The 17,680-nt window shown below is 41.0% G+C and overlaps 1 protein-coding gene and 3 non-coding genes across 4 annotated transcripts in view; 3 read left to right on the top strand and 1 right to left on the bottom strand.

Annotated features, from left to right (window-relative positions):
- The window catches only part of Znf777 (zinc finger protein 777), a 217,206-nt gene extending 212,526 nt beyond the window's left edge, over positions 1-4,680 (bottom strand). The window contains exon 1 of the mRNA XM_076832156.2: positions 4,675-4,680. The gene's annotated coding sequence lies outside the window, so the exon portion shown is untranslated. The remainder of the gene's footprint in view (positions 1-4,674) is intronic.
- Trnac-gca (transfer RNA cysteine (anticodon GCA)) lies at positions 1,481-1,552 on the top strand. Its single transcript has one exon. It is a non-coding gene; the product is annotated as a tRNA-Cys (tRNA).
- A 4,280-nt stretch (positions 4,681-8,960) lies between the features above and the next one.
- Trnac-gca (transfer RNA cysteine (anticodon GCA)) lies at positions 8,961-9,032 on the top strand. Its single transcript has one exon. It is a non-coding gene; the product is annotated as a tRNA-Cys (tRNA).
- A 3,373-nt stretch (positions 9,033-12,405) lies between these two features.
- Trnac-gca (transfer RNA cysteine (anticodon GCA)) lies at positions 12,406-12,477 on the top strand. Its single transcript has one exon. It is a non-coding gene; the product is annotated as a tRNA-Cys (tRNA).
- The last annotated feature ends 5,203 nt before the right edge of the window (positions 12,478-17,680 follow it).

Here is a 17,680-nt window from a genome sequence, read left to right as displayed (position 1 = left end):
GGAACAGGAGGAGGCTGCAGGGTGCTAGGCAGGAAGACTTCTAGAAGTGCTGGGACAGGTCTCTGGGGAAGGACAAGGCCAGCTCAAGGTGAGAATGAGGTCTGTCTGAGTGAGGTCAGTCACCCCCCTCTAGTTCACTAGAACAAAGAGATGAGATCCTGTGATCCAGTGTTAATCAGGGAGGTCTGGACAGGGACAAGGGCATAAATCGGGGCAAAGCAAATGCCTGATAGTAGGCAGCGCTGGTTCAAGATGCTGTCACCTGCTGACCCCTCTGTTCCTAGGGACCACAGGTTTGCAGCTGCTGTCCTGTTCATGCTCCAGGGACTGTGGATCTCTGGACTCCCACTTCTTCACCTCTCAGAGGAATGGATCCTCTCTTTAGGCCCCCTGTGTGAGCCTTAAAGATTGTGAAAATAGAGTGAGAGAGGGGAGGAAGAGGAGAGCAGAGGGGCAGTTCATCCCCTGCCCAGAGCGTTTGGTGAACAGAAGCCTTCATCATCAATATGGGTTCCACTATAACTCAGTCTCTAATCAGATGTGTTTTCTTGGTGGAGGGATGATTAATTAATGTCAGTTTTTCACTTTTACAGTAACCTAGAGCACTAACAGGGTTTGGTTTTCAGGTGTCCTCTTAAATCTCCAGTTTTAAATCAGGAAATGTCCAGACATTAAATTATTTGATTCTGAGTTTTGTAACCCAATCAGTGGATTAATCCATTTGATGGAATAATTATTTGAATGAACAGTCTAGTAACTCTAGGCATTGTGGAGTAGTAAAGGATGTGGTGATTTGGGACATGCCCTGGTGTTTGTACTTTGTCCCTGGTGCCTCACTTGCTGTCTCTGCTTTCTGGCTGCCACAAGCCAGCATCTTTCCTGCACCACCAACTTGTCCCATGATGTTCTGACTCCACTAAGGCCCAGAACATTTCAGAATTATGATCACAGATTGCACCTCTGAAACTGGGAGCCTTATCTTCCTATAAGTTGTTCTTGTCAGGTATTTGGTCACAGTGATGAAGAGTGAACTAACATAGGTACAGATTAAACGAGTACCTCCAAACTGTCAGAGAGTCAGAATCCCACATGGATCTGCTAGAGGCACACGTGATCCCTCCATCCCCTTCTCAGAGGGTTGGGTTAGGTGTTGTCAGGAAGGAATCAAGAATGTTTGCTCCTGTCCATCCCAGGCCCCACCCTCACCTCCAGAGCATCTGCTGAGCAGCCCGCTCTATGGTCTGTCTCTTCTAGTTCAGTGAGAAGAAGGTTCCTGCTACAGACATCCATCATTTTTATGCCCTACGCTCAGCCAGGTTTTAGGGAGGAGGAACATGCTGGTTAGACCTGCCTAATCAGGGCGTGGCCTAGCAGGAAGGAAGCCTATGAAGGCAGACACTAGCAAGTGCACCTCTCCAGGTGGAGAATCCAGGGTGTGGCCATCCATGTTTCAGGTGCTTATTTCACATCCATAGCAGCAGGGGGTATAGCTCAGGGGTAGAGCATTTGACTGCAGATCAAGAGGTCCCTGGTTCAAATCCAGGTGCCCCCTTGTTTATGTACTATTTTGGTAGCTACCATAACCAGTACCTCTTAGGTGGGCTCTGAGTGACATTGGGAGATCTCCATAGTGGTTGATAGAAACCACTTTCGATCCTGCTTTTCAAAGCTGCATAACATGGGGCTGCAATAACATTCCTTTTATGTGTAGGGCTTCCGTTCTCAACCCTACTACTCTACTGTCATCATCCAAGACCCCCAAGGCCACCTTGACTTGGAGTCCCCATGCTCTTTAGTACAGTGCACACACAGTAGGTCTCATAAGCCACCTGGAGCGCCCTTCTCACCTCCCTGTGGCTCTGCTTCTCTTCCACCTGCACATTCCACCTTCATCCCTTGTTCTCAGTCAAGGACAAATGGCACTTGGTTTGGCCCAGAGCCGGCCACTGTGTGATGAGATGTGTTTCTGCATTCCCAGGTCCCTAATTCTCAGGTTTAGGTTGGGGGACAGGGGCAAGACTGCTAATAAGGACAAGCACCACCAGGAGGTGAAGACGTGAAGGAGGCTGCAGATGTCAGGAGGGTTACTCAGTTACAGTCAGTGCTCACTGAATTTCATTGATTTAGCCTCTGATTTTAACTATTCTTGGCTCCTACTGGTTTTTGGTGTTGGTTTGTTCTTATTTTTCTAAGGTTTTGAGATGTTATGTTAGATTAGTTATTTGGTACCATTCTATTCTTTTAATATATAAGCACAATTCCATGGATTTTCCTCTTAGAACTGCCTTCAGACTGTCCCAAATATTTTGATATCACTATTCTTACTTCCTTCTAAATATTTTTAATTTTCCTCTGATTTCTTCTGTTATCCTTTCATCATTCAAAGTTTAAGAATTCAAAGATATTAAAAATACAAAGATTATGTTTTCTGACCAAAATAAAATTTAACTAGAAATAGGTAACATAAAATAACTAGAAAATCCAACAAGATTTAGAAATTCCCTAGTGTATTCAGAAACAAAAAGTTTTACTTCTAAACAAACTATGTGTCAAGAAAAAAATTTGTAATAGGGATTAGAAAATATTATACTAATGATTATGACAAAAATACTAGATGTTGAAACTTGGCATTTGCAGCAATAGCTGTACCTGGAGGGCAACAAATAGCCTTAATCCACCCTACAATAATGTAAATGGAAAAGTGAAGAATAATTAAACATTGATTAAAAAAAATTTTAAATACAATGGTAAAAATAAATTCAAAAAAGGATAAGAAAGCTGGTAGAAGAGATTAATTAATGAAATCATCAAATAATGCAGTAGAAAATGAATAGGATCCATAAAGCTGAAGTTATTCTTTGAAATAAATAACAAAAATGATAATTCAGACAACATTAAGTATAAAAGAAAACACTGAGAGTCAACATCAATAAAGTTAAAGTTTACATGATTATATTCTCTATAAAATTAAAAATATTATAAAGAGATTATGAGCCACTTTTGCCAATAAAACCTAAAACATGTTGGCATAGAACATTTTTTAGAAAAATACACTATGCATGAGGAGAGAGAAATCCTTTGATTGATGGTCCTAATTCTCTCTTCCTTCTCACTAATCCACTTTGGTTAATTTAGGAGGACTGATCTGGCTGAATAGAAAATACAATACTTGATCTGATCCAGGTCCTAGTACATGCACTTCCTGAGCAGTTGATGGCAAAGCTTCACACTCTCCCAACTACCAATAATATGCCAAAAATACGCCCAGAAAGCTTCCACTGTTATGTGGTCCCTCCCACATCGCTGTAAGAGCAGGACATGGTAGATATCTCCTGCCAGATTTGCTAGGGTGGGTCCAACTGAGTCAAGCCCAAGAACATGTTTTCTTGAAATACGGGGAGAGCCATGAGATTATAGATCTCATAATGCATTGTTCACAATTGATCCTTAATAAGTCTTATTCACATTTATAATGTAATATAAGTAGAGCAATTGGAACACTGGAGGCAGTTTAGAGGTTGACTGGAGATTGTAGGGGGCCCAGAGGAAATAAACCTCAGCCAGCATCTTGAAAGCTGAGATCTTGAGCAATACCCAGGATCCCCCAAGACATCTTCCCTCACCTCTTTGATCTTTGTCTTCATCCTCTGTTTTATCAAATCAATAAAGAAGAAATAGAAATCATAAATAATCCTATAACTCTTGAAAAAGTTAAGTTCTTGAAAATTTTTTGTCATTAAAAAAAATTTTTTTTAAATCCTCCACACATGTAGTTTCAGCATTTGTTTGACTAAACATTTCGGAAAGAAATGATGCAAGTCTTAGGCAAACACTTCTGAAAATAAAAACTAAATAAAATGGTACCTTCCCAACACATTTTATATAGCTGGTTAAACATGCTATGAAAAATACCGAAGATTGTGTAAGAACAGAAAACAACAGACCAATCTTGCATATTAACTATGATATTAAAAACAATTTATATTGGCTGGGGTTGTGGCTCAGCAGCAGAGTGCTTGCCTAGCACGTGCAGGGCACTGGGTTCGATCCTCAGCACCACATAAAAGTAAAATAAAGGTAATGTGTTCAACTACAACTAAAACGAAATTCTTTTTAAAAATTTATGTTTTAATAAATAAAATTTATTGTTACATAAAAAGCATGTAATAACCAAATTAATTTTAATCCACAAATGCAAGGTTGGCTTATCATTAGAAAACTCTGTTAATGCAACTTGGAACATACTATTTATAGCAAATGCTTTGACCCTCTATGGATCAGCTTTTGTCATTTCTGTGCTGACAAGCCCACGTGCCAACTGTCTCCACCTTGACTTACTCTGATAGCTTGTTAAGACTGCCAAACAGGCAAAACCCAAAAGTCCCAGGGAAGTAGAACCCCATCCCCAGGAGCAGCCCTCAGCCACTATTGCTGGAGTGGGTGGATAAATCCCTCATCCTTGTCCTTTGGGGAAGGTGATCTGAGGCATGGCACACACTTTCAGAGATTCCAAGTGGCACAATGCTCCAGCTGCCTATGATGCCAACTTTCCTGTATCCAGCTATTTTTCCTTCCTTCCTTTCTCTGACTGACATATTTCTCTACTGGGGATTCCTGGGTTTATCCCCCAAATACACTACTTGGCATCAAATTTACTTCTAGAGAAACCCAAACCGAGACCCCAGATTAAAGGAGAAAAATCCTCTGCTTGTTAAAAGACATGAAGATAAATATTCATCAGATTCAGTACACATTTATGAGTTTTAGAAAGTTTTTAGCCAACTAGGGAAAGCACCCTGACTCTATAACATGTGACAAGGAATCTACCAAAAACATGAAATGAAATACTATCCATTGGTGGGATGTTGAAAGCTTTTACTGAAAACAGGGAACCAGACAAAAATGTTTATTATCACCACTGCTCTTCTTAATGAGCTTAATGAACTTCTTAATCAGTTAGGACTCAAAAACCATAAAGTAAAATGTGCAGTTTTAAAGGAGAATAAAACCTCTTTAATTTGCAAATGATGCAATTGATCATGGGAGCACAAAAGGGTCTCTAAGTACATTTTAGATTTATTAGCTGGTCTAGCAATGTGGCTGTATTCAAAGTTGAAAGCAATTGCATTTCAATGTAATGGCCACAAATTTTAGAAAATGAAACGTTCTACTTGACAAACATAAAAATATCAAATTCCTAGGAATAAATCAAATCAAAGATGTGAAAAATGATCTGTACAACTATGGAGCATCGTGCGGAGAAACACAAGAACAAAAACAGTGAAAAGATGGCCAGTTTGGAGATTGGATACCTCAACATGACAAGCATGTCAATTTCCCCGCATTTTATCTAGAAGGTCAAAGCAATCTAATCAAAATATCAAGAGAGAAATTCAACATGCCGGGTGTGAAGATGGGACAGAATTGCAGTAGCCCATATGGCCAGACAAGAAGAAGGAGATGGAAGCATTTGCCCTGCCAGATCTCCAAACTGACTGGAGCCCGGGAAGCAAGGGTTCCTGTGGTTGGTGCAAGCACAGGCAGAGCCCAACAGGTGAGAGCAGATCTTTGGGAGAGCCCCTCACAGTCTTGGCTGATGGCCACCATGACCTGCAGAGCAGGAAGGAAAAGCCAGCTGTCCAGCAGATGGTGTGGAAGTCTGGGGTGGCCATCAGGAAAGAGAGGTGCCTCTGCCTCATTCCACACACAAAATCAGGTCCCAGTGTGTCTCGAACCTCAGAGTGACAGGCAAAACAACAAGTCCGGGGAGTCAGTAAGGAAAACATAAGGAAAGGCCCGTGAAGTTGGACACAAGAAGCACAGCAGCCACAGAAACAGATGGATAAGAGTGACAGAATGAAAACAAACTCTAGGTCATTACTAGACACCACTGGGAAAAGTAAGTTCTGGATGCACAGCAGGGTGAAGGCAGAGAATGACAGTGAGGTGGATATTTCAAAAGAATGAGAAGAAAGGTTTTGAACACTTTCACCACAAAGCAATGAAAAATGCTTAAGGAGACAGGTGTGTAACCTGATTTTAACATCAAATAATGTTCAAATGCATCAAATCACCACAATACATGTCCCGCATATACGTACAGTTCTCATGTGTCACAAAATGGACACCAGTTAAAGAGCTAAGAGGCAACTCATGGGGTGGGAGAGTCTGCATGTATTACTGAAGAAGGGTTCATGGATGAAATATATGAAGAACTTGCACAGAGCAAATAAAGAGTGTAGACAACACAGTAGGTAAGTGAGCAGAGACGTGTCCCAAAACTGAGTGTGCATCAGACCACAGTGTGAAACAGTGTTTGGACCTCACTGCATTCACGGAGACAAATTAAACCACAGTGAGATGGCCCTACATCTCAGCAGGATGGTTACCATGGTGGACACTGAGGATTCCACATGTTGGTGAGGATGTGTGACCACAGCCACACTCACCCTGCTGGTGCAGTGGAATCTGGTGTGACCACTTAGACCCCTGTCTGGCATCGTCGATACTGAAAACATGAATTCCCTATTATGGAGCAGTTCTGTTCCTAGATATAGACCCCAGAGAGTGTCCATGCCCATGCAGGAACATCCAGCAGCATTGCCCTCAGGAGCCCACACTGGATACACATGGAATGTCTGTTGTCAGTGGGACAGACAGACAAATCATGCTGCAGTCAGCCATGGAACACAGAGCAGGAATGGAAAACAATAAATGATTGCGACAGTGGACAGATGTGGATGGATCTTATTGTCATGAGGATGGGTGAAAGGGGCCAGACTCAGAGTATCTTGTGTCTGATTCCATGTAGATGTAGCTGCACAGCAGGCCAACTCACCCATGCTGATGTTCTTGGCAGGAGACAATAACAAGGAGGGAGTCCACAGGAGCCTCTGAGTGCTAGAGACTAACTGTGCCTTGACTCAGGTGGTTACACGTGTGCATGCATGTAAACCTCCATCAACCTCTCCATGATAACTCACATACTTTATTGAATATGCTATACCTCCTTAAAATAAATAAAAAGGAAACATGTCAATTACATTTTCATTTCTTGAACATCTCATTTGATTCATTCAAAATACCTATTTGTTCATTTGGTAATCTTTGCTCCTCAATTCAGCTTCTAATTCTCTCTTATGAAAGATACTCTGATTTATTCAAATAGTTTTATATGTGGTGTCTTGCAGGTTGAGTTCCACTGTTTATTATTTCTCTTTACTTGAATGGAGCTGGTTCCTTGGGAGCCTATGTGTTCAGCAAACAATATGAAAAACTTAGTAAGTGCCAGTCTTTCATATGAATTAAACCAGTCTATAAACAACCCAACAAAGTGTACACTCTTTTTTTTTTACACAAATGGATCATAACTTTTCACTTCTCTTGTTGTACATGATGCAGACTAACAATTCATGCAATCATACATGTACATAGGGTAATAATTCTCATTCCATCATCTTTCCCTTCCCTACCACTCCTCCTCTATGCTCACTCTTCTCTGCCCAACCCAAAGTTCCTCCGTTCTTCCCTTGCCCCACGCCATTACAGATCAGCATTGGACTGAGAAAATATTTGGTCTTGATAGCATGATATACTCAAACTCTATCCATTTACCTGCAAATGTCATAATTTTATTACCCTTTAATGCTGAGTAATATTCCATTGAGTGTATGTATGTACTACAATTTCTTTGTCCATTCATCTATTGAGAGGCACCTAGATTGGTTCCACAGTTTAGCTATTGTGAATTGAGCTGCTATAACATTGATGTGGCTTTGTCACTGTACTATGCTGATTTTAAGACCATTAGGTAAAGACTGGGGAGTGGGATAGCTGGGTCAAATGGTGGTTCCATTGCAAGTTTTCTGAGGAATCTTCATACTGTTTTCCAGAGTGGTGGCATCAATTTGCAGTCTCACCAGCATTGAAAGAGTGTAACTTTTCCCCCACATCCTCGCCAACACTTACTGTTGCTTGTATCCTGGATAACTGCTATTCTGGAGTGAGATGAAATCTTAGAGTAGTTTTGATTTGCATTTCTCTAATTACTAGAGATGTTGAACATTTTTTCATATATTTGTTGACTGTATATGTTCTTCTGTGAAGTATTTACTCAAATCCTTATATATTTATTGATTGGGTTGTTTTTGTTTGTTGTTGTTGTTGTCGTTGTTTTTGGTGTTAAGATTTTTGAATTCTTTATATACCCTGGAGATTAGTGCTCTATCTGATGTGCATGTGGTAAAGATTTCCTCCCATTTTGTTGGCTCTCTCTTCATGTTATTGATAGTTTCCTTTGCTATTATCCCCATTTTGCAGGATTACAGATGAGAAACAAGGGAGAAGTGTCCAGCTCCTGAAATTAAAACCCAGGCTGTCAGACTTCAGAGTCAAAGCTACGGACATCTGTGTCACCTGCTCCTGCCAAGCTGCTGAGAGCATGTCCTGCTCCTTGAGCTCTCTTGGTGTTGGTTCTTCAATATTCAGATTCCTAAATCTACATCCACGTCTGCATCATTCTCAGAGTATATTAACTGGAAGAGAAGTTGGAAGGGTTATCATTTGTTGTAGATTTTAATTTTGTAGAACATGTTATGAACTGAGCATTGGGAGGAAGTCAGTCCCAAATGTGAGGAGGTGTGTCAGAGCAGACACCTGTATCACTGGAGTGTTCCGGTAGGTCCCACCATGAAGGCACAGTGTTTGGCTGTGAGGGCCATTCTAGCAGCCAGTGCTTCTCCAGGCTGCTCCCTGCACAGGGCCCCAAAGCTTGAAAGACACAGGCTGAGGACTGTTGTGGAGGGGAGGCTGTCTGTTGTAGGCAGCAGAGTGATGAGTTTCCTCTGACCCAGGCCTGGCAGCTGCCAAGAGCTCCCATCCTGAAGTAGTGATTCACACGTCATAGGTTGTCTAGAGTGGCTGTAGGACTCAAACATATAATGAACCCAATAAAAGTAGCAGGGGGTGTAGCTCAGGGGTAGAGCATTTGACTGCAGATCAAGAGGTCCCTGGTTCAAATCCAGGTGCCCCCTACATAGGCTTGATTTTGGCCTTCCCTTATAAAGGAACTAAACTGTGCATTAATCCATCTGATGGATGAACCATTTACATGGAGTAACTGGGTGGTAATTGGAGGCACCTGGTGTATACCTGGAGGAAGTAGCCACTGGGATATCACTGGGGTTTAAATTTAGTTCCTAGTGGCTCAATTCCTATCTCTGCTTCCTGCCTCCTGATACACCCAGCCTAATTCCCTCTTAAGATCAGGAGCCATCTTGTCACAAGTTATAAAATATTCATTTCTGTTATCTGTAAAATATTAGGATTTCTATTTGACCTGGCCATATTTTGATGTTTTAAACTTACTTGGAATGCCTGCCCGTGCCTTGAACTCACCTATTCCTGGATTTTTCTGACCAGATATCAACCCTCTCTGAAACCTTAGTGGCCCCTCATAAATTCTGGCTTTCCCTGGCCAGATAACAACCCTCTCTGAAATCCTAATGGTGCCTCATAAATTCTGATGTTGGGATCTAAATTTACTCCCTAATTACTGAACCATTTAGACCATTAACCTACTACCTGCCTTTGTTTGATGCTTGTCAAAATTCTGTTGTCTGTAAGTTCTCAAGACACGCCTCCCTTTATGAAACTTTCTGTGCTATAAAGCTGCGCTCCTAGAAAGCTCGAGTACTGTCTTCTATTCCCACGGGTTTTGGGAGAGACATTCCTGTATGGCCTGAATTACAAGCTTGCTTTTATTTGATTTAAAAATAGAGTCAGTGGTCTTTTATTTGCATCATGGTTTAACACTACCATGAACTGAGTAGATTTTCTTTGCCACAATCTTTCTCCATGATACTCAGCCTCATCTTTAGCCCAAAATACTGGAATAAGATAACCATGAACTGACCCTCTGAATTCATGAGTCCAACATCAACATTTATTCCTTAAATGGGGTTCTTGTGAGGTATTATGGTCACCATTATGATTGAGATATGAGGTGTCCCCCAAAAGTTAATGTGTGAGAAAATGAAAGAAGGTTTAAGGTGAAATGATTGGGTTATGAGAGCATTAACATTATCAGTGCCTTGATCCCCTGATAGGGTTTAACCGGTTGGTAACTGAAGTAGGTAGTGTGTGGCTAGAGGAGGTGGGTGACTGGGGACTTGCCTTTGGGGTATATATTTTGTCTGTGGTGAGGGAATCCCTCTCTGCTTCCTGGAGTGATGTCCTGACTTGCTTTCCTCTACCCCAGCATCTGCCATGACGTTCTGCCTCACCTGGAGACCTGCAGAATGGAGCTGGCTGGGATGGATGAACCTTTGAAAGCATGAGTACCACATAAACTTTACCTCCTTAAAATTTGTCTTGTCAGGTGTTTTGGTCACAGTATGAGAAACTGAATAAAAGAGTCACAGTAGTGAGAATCTGACTAACACAGGCACAGATCAAAGCAATAGATCAAACCTGTCTCTGAGTCAGATCCTGCAGGGAGCTGCTAGAGGCACATGGGATCCCTAGGTCCTTTCCCAGAGGATGGAGGTCTCAGGGGGAAACCAAGGTTTGCTCTTGCCCATCCTAGACCTCAACCCCAAGTATGAATTATAATCACCTGCACAGTCTATCAAAGTGCCATTTCCCAGTGCCACCTTCACCTCCAAAGGGTCTGCTGAGCAGCCAGCTCTTATACTCTGGCTCCTCTAGTTCAGTGTGAAGGAGGTTCCTGCTGCAGACAGCCACCATTTATAGGCCCCACCCTCAGCCAGGTTCTAAGGAGGAGGAAGGTGCTGGTGACACCTACAGGTGTATAGACAGGAAGGGGTGTGGCCTAGCAGGAAGTTAGTGTATGATGGCAGAACACTAGCAAGTGCACATGTCCAGGTGCATCTGAACACACAAATAGCCAGTAGAGCTGAGGCTCTACTATGGTTATTCTTAACCCCAAGTATGAATTAGAATCACCTGAACAGTCTATCAGAGCGCCATTTCTCAGGTCCCACTCTAAATCCACTTTAGCACAGTATTTTACAGGGAGAGGTTTGTCTCTCGTCTTCTTTTGCTGTTCTGAGGACGGTGTTGTGATCCTAAAGTGGGAGACGCCAACTGGGACCTTGAAGGGAGAGCACTAGAATACCTGGAGAGAAGGACTGTGGCACTTGTCCCTATGCTATGCCATGCCAAACCTGGACCACCTAATGGTAATTTCATGTGGGAGAAAAGAAAACTTCTGGTTTAATTGCTCATTAGTGTCTTGTATTGATTTTTGGCTATTTGTGTGTTCAGATGCACAGTCAAGTCTCATCCTACACAAAATCCCCACCCAACCCTCACTCATGGCTGTTCCCTCTCAAGGTCTTAGAACCTGCAGGTTCTTGCTCACACCTCTCCTCATTTCTACCTCATCTTTCTATTCTTACTGAACCTATTCATTATCCTCATGTTGACCCTCTTCTCCTCCATCTCTCTCTGGGCCATGATCCTAGGCAACCCTGTGGCCCTCCTGTTTGTGTACCCATTGTGGACCCTAGAGTTGCCCCTCAGGCCTGACTCCAGCTCCTCTCAGGCCTTTGCCTGGGGCCTCTCTTTTTTCCTCACAGCTCCTTTCTTGTTCCATGAACGCAAATGCCGGTGGCTATTTCTACCTTTGCTCTGGAGTCTCCAGTTGTTGTTGGAGTAAAGAATGGAGCCAGACACATGGTTCCATGCAAATCTGTGGCAGAGGGATCTCAATTATCATCCTATTTTAATGGGCAAGGGTATAGATTATGTCATTTGTTGAGGGCCACAGTGGCAGTCATTATGTTTCCTTTCTTTTCATTCTTTTAAAGAATTGGGGAGTATGTCTGTATTTGACTGCAGGTCCCTTGTTCAAATCCAGGAGCACCCTGCAATATCACCTTCTACCTTCCTTATTTAGCAGTCTCCTTATTAGAAAGGTCTTTGGTCATCTTCCCCACTCTCCAGAGTCTGTCCTGACTTCTCCAGTGTGCCTCCTCAGCATATTGAGGAGGTATGGTCACTCTTTTCCATGGTTTATCACCTCTGTGTCTGTAGCTTGTGCTCACCTGAAGCTTGGAGATATTTCTGTGCCTCTCAACAGGCAAGAGCCCTATCCAGTACCTGGGCTTCTGTGCTCAGCCAATTGTTTTTCTGATTAGTTCAACTTATAATCATGAAAGTTTAGTGGGGCTGGGGAAACAATCCCTTGCCAATGTTCATCCTATCTTCCAATAATTCTAATTGGCAGGAAAAAAGGTATTGGAATTTACACTTGTATTTTAAATGACTTTTAGAATGCAATGCATATGAAGGTCTAACACTAGCAAGTACACATGTAGGGTGGTAAAATCCAGGGTGTGGCCAGGCAGCTTTAGAGTGCTTATTAGACACACATAAAGAGCAGGGGGTATAGCTCAGGGGTAGAGCATTTGACTGCAGATCAAGAGGTCCCTGGTTCAAATCCAGGTGCCCCCTCCTTTTGAACACAATGAAGAACTCAGTATAAATTGGTGACAAATGGTCTGAAATAGTAAACATCATGTTAAGTGAAATAAGCCAGACTCAGAAAAATCAAGAAATGTTTCCTTTCCTATAGAAGTGTGAGCAAATGAAAGAAGGTGCGTAAGTATCAAATATCATAACGATAAAGGGAATATCAGTGGAGTAGAAGAAGGAGACAGAGGGAGAGAGAATGGATGGGAAATGGGAGGAAATAGGGTATGAATTTAACAAAATCGTGTTATATGTATATATAATTGGTACACAGAGAATTTTACCTTTATGAATATGTAGAAAGCATCAATGAAAAATAAGTAAGTGAAAAGAAAATCAATAGAATATAGAAAGGAGAATAATGGAGAGTGGAGGAAGGGCAAGAAGGGGGAATGGAATTGAAACCAAATTCCATATGTTTGATTTTGTCAAAATGAAACCAACTTATGTACAATTTTAATGCACTAATAAAAATAATAGGAAAAAACTTTTCACAAAGGGGTAGATTGACATTTGTGGGGAAAAATAAAGAACCCAAATTGTTATTTCTAGCAGCCATAAGAATTTCCAGAGAACTCCAGGCAATATTTGATTCTGCAAGACTGCTAAATTATGATGTAAATTTAATTCACAGCTTCCCAGGTGTGACAATTAGGGATCTGATCTGGAAAATTAGATCCCAAGAATTGTCATGGGAATTCATAGGATTTGTACAACCTGCAGGTTTTCTAATCAGAAGAGCGCCAACCCTCCCTGACAGCTGGAGGCCCTCCTGCTCTCCCTCTGAGCTGACCCTGTTCTACTTTGCTTCTCCTCTTGTCTCAGTCATATTGCCTCTGTCTTTTGATCAATAACTTGAGAAAATTCCAGCATGCCAACTTCAGAGTCACACCTTGCAGGTGGAGGCTTCAATGCCAAAGTAATCACCAGACTATGCTTATTCAAAACAGCAAAAATCGGAGGAATGTATGTAGAAATGAATTCATGACAGCCGTGGACCAAGGAGAGAAAAATAGCAATGTTAAACTCTACAGAGTTTCTTATTGGTTTGATTCTGGGTTCAGAGTCCTACCTGAATAAGCAGAAATTAGTTTCATTGTTGGCTCAATGTGTTGGTTCAAATTGGAAATCAAAATATTTAAAAATCCAATGGAACTGAGATGCCAGAATATCCTTGAAAACTAAATCTAGATGGGAAAAGTGGAGTATACTATGTGTGACATGTCCATACCTCTGCCTCCTACACAATAGTTATATGACAACCCTTTTATTACAACCTCAAGAAATACAGCATTTGCTTGAGAACTATCTTTGAGAACCATTTTATTTGCATATCTTTATGGACCCATGAGAGATGCCATAGCTAAAATGTGTCTCCTAATTAGATTTGAGGATGAAAATTTTTTAAAAAGTGGAAGAAGCTAAAAATTGCCCTCAATCATACCGTTCCAGGCATCTTAATAGCCCACAGAAATACTGTTGATGCAAATAGTCTGTTCATGTGGAGTGTGAGCACCCACACAGAATAGGTTCATTTTCTCATTCTTACAAACAACACTGCAATGGCTAACCATGTACATACAGTTTTGCACACTCATACAAGATGAACTAAATGCACACTTTAAAGTATTCTGCTTGCAAGTAACCTCCCAGAAAAGACATAGCAATTATGACACGTCCCACCATCCCTGTAAAAAGTGCCCATCACCTTTTGAAATAATCACATATATTCCATGCATGTATGGTTATGTCACCTTGAGGGAGGTTTCAAGATGGTGGAAGAGATGAGGTTGCTTTCCTGGCTGCACCATGGTATGAATGCAAGAAAGCAGATAGGAACCTTCTCAGCAAGGTGGGTTGAATAAAAAGGGACTGTACTGGGAATTAATACTGGACATTCAAAGCAGATCAGGGACTCAGGAGGTTGGATATTACAAAATAAAGAAGGAGCCTCAGCCCCACTGCCCCCCACCACTTCCAACAGTGCCACTCAGACCAGTCCCCCCACAATCAAAGTGGAGGAATAAGGAAATTAAAGGAACACACATTTTTAGGATGTTTGTGGCATGTCTGGGTATGGAGAGATCCAAGATCAAACACACAGTCAGACTTACAAAAGATGTGCTTCACAATGTCAAGCTGCATCTCTTCCTACTGCTCCAGGATGACAAAGGAAGCATTTTGCAGCTATGATGTGGTGCTGGCATCTGGGGGGGTCAACTCATAGTAAACCACAGTATTATGAAGATGCCTAACATACAGAATTAGGAGAGAATTTTAAAGATTGCCCCAAACCTGACAGGTCACATTTAGAGGGAAAACAAACTGGATCTCAGCAGATTTCTCAACCCAGACCCTCAAAGTTAGGTGGTCTTGGAATAATATATACCAAACTCTGAATGAAAATAGACTCCAACCAAGAATACTATACCCAGCAAAATTGAGTTTCAGAACTGGCAATGAAATTAAAATCTTCCATGATAAAGAAAAGTTAAAAAAATTCACAACTAGGAAGACTGCACTACAAAACATACTCAATAAAATATTTCATAAAGAAAAATTGAGAAAAAAAAGTGAAAACCAGCAAACAGAGAAACTACCTTAGAAGAACAGTCGATCACAGGAGAAACCAATTCACATAAAAAAACAGAAATCATTTCTCAATAATAGCACTAAATGAAAATGGCCTAAACTCATCATCAAATCTATATCTAAAGACATAGATTTGCAGACTGGATTATAAAACAAGAACCAACAATATGCTGTCTATCAGAGACTCACCTCAAAGGCAAAGACATCCACAGACTGAAGATAAAAGGATGGGAAAAGACATATTATTTATCTGGATCTTGTCAACTATCCTCCTATCAGACAAAGTGGTCTTCAAGCCAAAGTGAATCAGAAGGGACAAAGAATGTCATACTGCTTAAGGTACCTGAAATTATACTACAGAGCTGTAGTAACAAAAATGGCATAGTATTAGAACCAAAACAGACATGAAGACCAAAGGTACAGAATAAAAGACACAGGGAAAAACCCACATAAATACAGTTAGCTCATACTAGACAAAGGAGCCATAAACTTACATTGGAGAAAAGATAGCCTCTTCAATAAATGGTGCTGGAAATCCATATGTAGCAGAATAAATTGAACCCCCCACCCTCACCCTGCACAAAACTTAACTCAAAGTGAATCAAGGACCTAGGCATTAGAACAGAGATCCTGAACCTACTAGAAGAATAAGTAGGCCCAACTCTCCATCATGTCAGCTTAGGAACCAATCCTAAACAAGAGTCCTAACAAATCAAAGAATCAAGAATCAAAAACAGGATGGTATCAAACTAAAAAGCTTCTTCACAGGAAAGGAAACAATCAAAACATGAAGAGAGAGCCTACAGAATGGGGAAAATATTTGCCACCTACACCTCAGGTAGAGTATTAATCTCCAGGATATACAAAAATCTCAAGAAACTTAACACCAAAAAATCCATTAAACCAATCAATAAATGGGCAAAGGAACTGAACAGGCACTTCACAGAAAAAGAAATACAACTGGCAAAAAATATATGAAAAAATGTTCAACATCTCTAGAGATTAGAGAAACACAAATTAAAACTACACTGAGATTTCATCTCACTCCAGTCAGAAGGGCAATTATCAAGAATACAAGTGACATTAAACATTGGTGAGGATGTGGGAAATAGGTACATTCATACATTGCTAGTGGGACTGAAAATTAATGCAACCCCTCTGTAAAGCAGTATGGAAACTCCTCAGAAAACGTGGAATGAGAGCACCACTTGACCTAGCTATCCCAATCTTCAGTCTCTACCCAAAGAACTTAAAATCAGCATACTACAGTGATGCAGCCACATCAATGTCTATAGTAGCTCAATTCACAATCACTAAGCTATGCAACCAACCTAGGTGCCCCTCAATAGATGAATGGATAAAGAAAACATGGTATATATACACAATGGAATATTACTCAGCCTTAAGGAAGAATGACTTTATGACTTTTGCTGGTTAATGGATGGATCTGGAGATATCATGTTAAGTGAAATAAGCCAATCCCAAGAAACCACAGGTCAAATGTTCTCTCTGATACGCAGATACTAACATACAGCAAGGCAGGGAGAATAGAAGTTTAGTGGGTTAGACAAAGGGGAATGGAGGGAAGGGAGAGGAAATAGAAATAGGAAAGACAGTAGAATGAATCTAACATAACTTTCCTATGTTCATATAAGAATCCACCAGAGTTTTTCATATAAGAATCCTCATCATGTACAACCACAAGAAGGGGATCCTAATTAGAATAATTTACACTTGATGTATGCCTAATATCAAAATACACTCATGAGGTTTTTTTTTTTTTTTTTGAGAGATGTATAGACAAAGCATTAGCAACCTTTACTAAAAGACATTGAGACTGTGTGAAGTAAAAAGATCTCTTGGCCTCTAATATTCCACATATGGGAAGCAAGCTGAGAAGACTGCTCATGTAATTGCCACTGACTTCATCATAAACTACAAAGGAGAATGATGGAAAGTGCTGGTTCTCTGAAGGTGGAGCCAGGCAAGTTCTTATGCAGAAGGTCTGAATTGGAGTCAGTCCCAGGTAACAGAATCAGGACCTAATCAGGGAACCTTTCCAAATCCTGGGTGGGTATTGGTGGCACCACTGAGTTTTGAAGTGGTTATTTAAGTATTATCATTGGTAATATGCTGGAATATACTGAAATTGGCATCTAGAAGGGTGTTCCAACTATAACATCAGATTATAAAAAAATGATATAGTCCCTTTTCCCAATAATTTGAATTTCTCTGAAGTTTCAGTACTTCCAGTTTTTCCAATCTTCACGCTGGAATTTTTATTGAAGGAAGTTTGGTTTTGTATTTACATTGTGTATTGGATTTGCAATGGTCAAAAATGTTGTCTTTAAAGCTCATGGATCTCTGATACAGAGAAACCTCACCTGGATTCAACAAACATCATTAGAACCTAGATTTGTCTTGGGATGGGGATATAGCTCAGTTGGTAGAGTGCTTGCCTTGCATGCACACGGCCTGGGTTCATTCCCCAGCACCACACACACACACACACATACACATACAAATAACCTAGATTTGTGATTGACACAGCCAGGACCCAGCCTTCCTCCCTCCCATATATCTCAACTTCTGA

The sequence above is a fragment of the Callospermophilus lateralis genome, chromosome 1, assembly GCF_048772815.1.
Source record: "Callospermophilus lateralis isolate mCalLat2 chromosome 1, mCalLat2.hap1, whole genome shotgun sequence".
Lineage (NCBI taxonomy): Eukaryota > Metazoa > Chordata > Mammalia > Rodentia > Sciuridae > Callospermophilus > Callospermophilus lateralis.
Note: the sequence above shows the minus strand (reverse complement) of the source record. Positions and strands in the feature narration are given on the sequence as shown.